The sequence below is a fragment of the Vicia villosa genome, linkage group LG7, assembly GCF_029867415.1.
Source record: "Vicia villosa cultivar HV-30 ecotype Madison, WI linkage group LG7, Vvil1.0, whole genome shotgun sequence".
Classification (NCBI taxonomy): domain Eukaryota; kingdom Viridiplantae; phylum Streptophyta; class Magnoliopsida; order Fabales; family Fabaceae; genus Vicia; species Vicia villosa.
This window is the reverse complement of record NC_081186.1, coordinates 31294160-31300159: the sequence shown is the minus strand read 5'-3', so window position 1 is coordinate 31300159 and position 6000 is coordinate 31294160.

Sequence of the window (6000 nt, the reverse complement as noted above, 5' to 3'; positions counted from 1 at the left end):
TCCAATTAAATACTACTTGGTATATTTTTCATGGGATAGCCGTATTGACGACGGGCTAAAGCTGGATTATAACTGATTCCTCCCTAAGTTCCAATAAGGGGTACGTTGGGATAACTTCCGCAACTGAAGATGATCTTGGTTTCGTCGTTGTCAGGACTACACCAATCAATGTCCGTATGAGTGAGGGACATGATTTTCTGTGACCAGTGAAGGCCATCCCTCAGGTTCCAAAAAGTGCTAGGCTTTGGCAGCTGCGAGACGAACCATTCGTATAACAACGGTCTGCAGCATGTGATTAATCCTCCTTGATGCAGGTTTCTTAAATGCATAGAGTGATAAGCATCCGCAAACAAGTTTGGAACTGGATTTCCAATTTAGAAGATCTTAATTGCGTTGATGTCGACGAAATTGTCAATATTAGGAAACAAAAATAATCTGTAGATAAGCAATGCCAAGATGTCCTCAAAAGCACTCATATCTTGGATGATGGCGAAGTACCGAGCTTGATCCAACAGGAACTTGGAGGGCAATCCTTGAATTCCTCCTTTACTCACCATATGAGTTCTGATGTCGACTACTTTTAAGGGAGTAGTTGCAGCAATGATAATGTCGTCACGATTCTTTTCCAAACCGGAGTACAGATCTTGCGCGTACACGGGTATTCCAACTAGACGAGAGTACTCCTCCAACGTAGGCATGAGTTGATAATCTGGAAAGGTAAAGCACTAATATGTTGGATCGTAAAACTGTACCAATGTGGGAAGGATTCCATCCACAATGTTGGTATTCCAATTCCTCGACCTTAGGAATCTTGAAGGTGTATTTCCTAGCTCTCTTTATTCCGTAATCCATGGTATATATACTTAAGTCCTTTCTCTGTTTCTCTCTTTCTATGAAGTTCAAAACGTTCGTTATTTAGTTTCCTTGAAAAACGACTTGAAAAAGACTCTTTTGTTTTTATTATTATGATGATGAATGCATGAATGCATACACAAGAGTTTTTAAACAAAGACGGCGTAGAAGGGTATAGTGGTCATGGAGTCACATCGCAAACCTCGCCCCTGGGTAAACTATGGATAAGGATTTTTGTACCTGTAGAACGGGTTCTAGGGGTCTCAGAGCTTTTGCTCAATCTTAAAGATATGTTGACTGGTATCTCCAAGAGAGTTTTCTCTGAGTGTAGTATCTGCATGACAATTACTTTTGTAATCAACGCTCTACGTCCTAAAAAGGCTTTAAGTGGGGTTAATGTGTTTCTAGGTTCTCCTGGTACAAATCAGTCTCAGAATGCATTGGCGCAGTTAATCACAACCAGCCAGGAAAATCCCAAGAGTAGATTTGGGAACCAAGATTAGAGGGCCTTCACCGAGAAGACATCCTCCATCCTATCTTATGTTGCACTCAAATCCGGGTATAGGATTTCTCACCACAAGGGGGAATCAAGCCCTTTCCCGATACAGAACATAAAAATATAAACAGTATGGTAGAAGCCCTTTCTCACCACATGAAATGACACATAGGTTAGGCAGGACCTCTCTTGTTTGAGGGGGAATTTGGCATCCCTAATTCCTCATTGGGGTTGGACCAGCACAGGTCAACCATTGGTTTGGATGAAAAACCAAGGTTATTACTTGTCCCCAGCAGAGTCGCAATTTTTCTGTGATGTCGTTTTTTTTACCTCCCCGTCTCACTTGGGAGGACGGCACGCTAGACCCTTCACGCGAAAATTGGAAGGAGAATTTGCCCGTGGTGGGATGAATTTTATTTCAGTTCTTCCTACGATAGCCCACGAACTTTTTAATTATCCTATGAGGAGGAAGGGGAAAAATATCTCAAATAAACCCTAGGAGTTTGCTAAGTGTGGGGATTCACCAAGACTAGAAATTCTAGAGTCCGGGAGGTCGTTTATACATAGGGAAGGTTTTAAGCACCCTACATATCCGTAGTACTCTACGGGAACCTTCTCTGTGTCTATGTGTTTGTGTTTGTTGCTTAATGATTGGGAAAGTTTCTCCTTTGTGTTCGGAGAGAAAATTGAATTGAGTTGAAAGACAGACAAACTGACTATTTTTGTTTTTTTTATTAGCTCGCTGAGATTCCTTGTGAACCTCATGCCTACATATCCCTGATGGAAGTCAGAGCTTTTTATAGTTCGGGGAACTAATTAGGGAAATTAATTGTTTTTTTGGTGCCTTGCTTGAAGCTCAAGGTTGAAGCTTGAATTAAATCTCCGTTTACAGTAAAGAGACATGAAGTCATCTTTACAGAGAGGTATTTCTACTATTCCACCACAAACATTTAAAGTGACAGAAAAGCTGAGTTTGTTTCATTAAGAGAGGGACCTTACTTGGTTGTGTACAAGTATGCCACTCACGTGTCTCTTGAATGAAAGATTCTCGACCAAATTAGGGAAAGTTATACAAGTCTGGGTGTGTGCCAGAGCATGCCTTTCATGAGTCCTAAATGGGAGAATGTTTGAAATGATTGTTTGTTTGAAATGATTGTTTGTGGTGAGATAGGAGAAATATCTCCCTATAAAGATGAGCTATGTCTATCTACTGTTTGAAAGATTTGATTTTTAGCTGGCTTGTATGAGGCCCAAGCTTGAGGCTTTTTGATTTTTTTTATTGACTCTGGGAGATGACTCCATCGGAAATTGACTTTTAATGATTTTGTGTTCTGTATGAAGCCCATAATTGAGGATGACTTTAATTGGAAAGGGTTTATTTTGTTTAATTATTGAGAGGTTTATTTAGTGTTCTGTACAAAGCCCAGAATTGTGGCTGACTCTACCTAGGGAGACTCTATTTTGTGCCTTGTATGAAGCCCAAGGTTGTGGCTGACTCTTGCTAGGGGAGACTCTATTATCTGCCTTGTATGAAGCCCAAGGTTATGGCTGACTCTGGATAGGGGAATACCCATGAGTAGGGTTTTGACTCTAAGGGGAGTATATGCCTTGTACAAAGCCCAAGGTTGAGGCTGACTTTTAAATTGGGGAAAGATCTACCATTGTGGGATCTTTTGATTCAGAGGGGATTTTTTTTTTTAGGATTACTCTTTTGTTTAGAGACTAAAGGTTGACCCTACTGAGGATTGTGCTTTTGTCAAGCAGGGATTGGTGAATGGAAGACCCAGGGTTGAAGATTGACTCTACTGGGGAATTTGTTTGAGTGGTTGACCTAAAGTAGACCCTGCGGGGGAATTGTTTTTTTATTGACTGAGACTGACCTAGGTGGGACTCAACTGGTGAGATTATCTTTTTAAAAGTTGAATTTTTGGAAGCTAACCCTTTCCAGGGAATTATGACTTTAAAGGACTGAATTTGGAGGCTAACCCTTTCCAAGGGTTTTTGTTAAAAATGAAGGAATGATGTGGAGGCTAACCCTTTCCAGGGGTTTTTCTCAGCTGGAGATTTTATCTTTGAAAAGCTTAATTTTTGGAGGCTGACCATTTCCAGGGGATTTTATAAAAATGGAGGAGTGTTGGAGGGTAACCCTTTCCAGGGAATTTATGATGGAAGAGTGATTAATTAATTGAGACTTCTTGTTTAAAGCACAAGATTAAGGCTGACTCTGACTGAGGATAGACAGATATGGAACCTAGACTCTGCTAAGGAGGAAATTTGTTGAAGATTGAGAATAAAGGTGACAGAGACTGTCCATGTCTCTCATTCCAAAAGTGAACTCAATACTGAGATTGAGACATTCTTAGCTTGTTTAAAGTCTGGTTTGAAGAGTGGAAGAAACTCACCAGGGTAGGCTAAAGAGGTGACTAAAGACCTGTTCCTATGTTTATAAGAAACATGATGGGTCCAAGCTTAATGGAAAAATATCAAGCTTAATGGAAAAATATCAAAATGGCATTCAGGATTATATTCATAATTCCAAGCTTTCATTCAATTTGTCAAATGCTCGTCATCTTTCCAAGCTATCCATACAAGATCCAATTGCATCAAAGCCATGTTCATTACCAAAATAAAACTACAAAAGAACCTCACAAATAGTTCTAATACTTTGTTCATCTTACAAACCATTACCAATATCCATTTTTTAACACTTCTAGAACATGGAACAAGAAAAGAAAAAGAGACATCATAAACTTATTGCTAAGTCTAAAATCTCTAAGTTCCTAAATTCCATTGAGCAAGCTTTAAACTTCCAATGTCTTTGAATTGTGCTTGGCCTTCATTAGGTGTTAAGAGCTCATCAAATATCCACCATCATTCTGCAGCCACTCAAAAGGAAACATAAAAAAGTGTCTTATGCTCCACGCCTTCCGCACTTTCGAAGTCTTCGGAACCAATCATCATCATTACTTCTTCGGGCCAGCCCCGCATTAATCATCAAGTCAAAACCTGTCCACAGATTCAAGCAATATTCAAACAGCCCAAGCATTCCATAATGAACAAAGATGCTCTTATCCTGTGGCAGCAATATAGACTACATTTTGATGCAATATTAATTTCAGAAAAGAGCAAGAGGAAAAACAAACGTTACAAAGAAGAAAAGGATTCAGTCCATGCATATTTAGGTCCAATCAATGCTAATGCTAACAGCTCTGTTTTTTCCCTCTCTTGTACTAACTTTCCATAGCTTCTAACAGAAACTAATACATAACAGAACCCATCCTAACTACCCTAACCAACTAACTAACTCCTAACAAATCATAACAGAAAAAACAGTCTTGTAACCACCAGCTAACTGCCAAAAGCCAACAATCTCCAACATATAACCAGAGCTAACAGAATCAGTTACAAACAGAAAGTAACAGAAATTAGAGTGGGAACTAACCTTCAGAAAACCGATCTTCTTCATCTCTATATAAAAGGATCTTCTTCATTCTTCAAGTCGGCTCTCTTCACTTCATGACCACCTTCTCTCTCTCTCTCAATTCACTCTTCATCACCTTCAATCCTCACTTCTCTTTTCTCAATCTCCCCCCACTCTCTCTGGATTCAATCATCAATATTCATCACTCCACCACTCTCTCTCAAAATGGTGTTCATCATCTTCACTCCTTCAATCTGAATTAGTTTCATCTCCACCTCGGAACTCAACCTTCGATTCCTTCCGATATCATCAACGCAATTCTTGAATGCTCCTTGAATCTTCTTCAATCCACAATCTTCATATTTCAGAACCTCGTCATCAATCTTCCTCAATCTCGCAACAAACAACCAAAACAGAAGCTTAGCAAAGAAGAAGAAGAATCGTGAATAAAGAGCAAAAACAGAGAGAAGCGGAGAACTAAGATTTCACCTGTAAGAAGTTTGCTTAAGATCAATTCTTCAAACTACCTCCATCATTCATCTTCAACAACTACTCAGCCTTCATCTCCCTCGATCGATTCATCATCATCTTCACAACCAACGCCATCTCCAAATCTTCATCTTCTCTACACAATCTCCTTCACCTTTCAGATATTCGCATCACTTTCAGGCACGAGAATCACACGCCTCCGATGCAAGAATATGAATCGGAAGTTCGGAGAAGATAATGAGGGATGAACGGAAAAAAGCCAGAGGGAGCAAGCTTTGTTGTTTGCTGGAGACGAATTGAACGGCCGGCCAGAGATGAGGAGGAACTATCGGCGCCGTTTCTCCGTTCGCAAAGGAGAGGTGAGTTCTGAATTTGAATAGTCACATTGCAAACCCTAAAATCCCCTTTTCATAATTATTTTTATTTTATTTTAATTCATCCTTTTTTCATCTTTTTAATTTAAGATTGAATGTGAAATAAACCTGATTAATGGTACCATAAAGTCTGATTAATTGTTATTAGTTAGGTTTAAATGTGAAATCTGATTAATGGATATTGAATGAAATCTGAACTTGGACTATAACAATGTCTTGGGCCAAACGAATCACACTATTAGACCCCCTACTGGGCCCACGATCTTCATTCGATATTAAAATCTGAATAACAAAAAAAAACCCTTATGGGCCCCCTCTGACTGGGCCATGCACCTATTTCACTTACTGAGCCATCCCTAATTCAACTT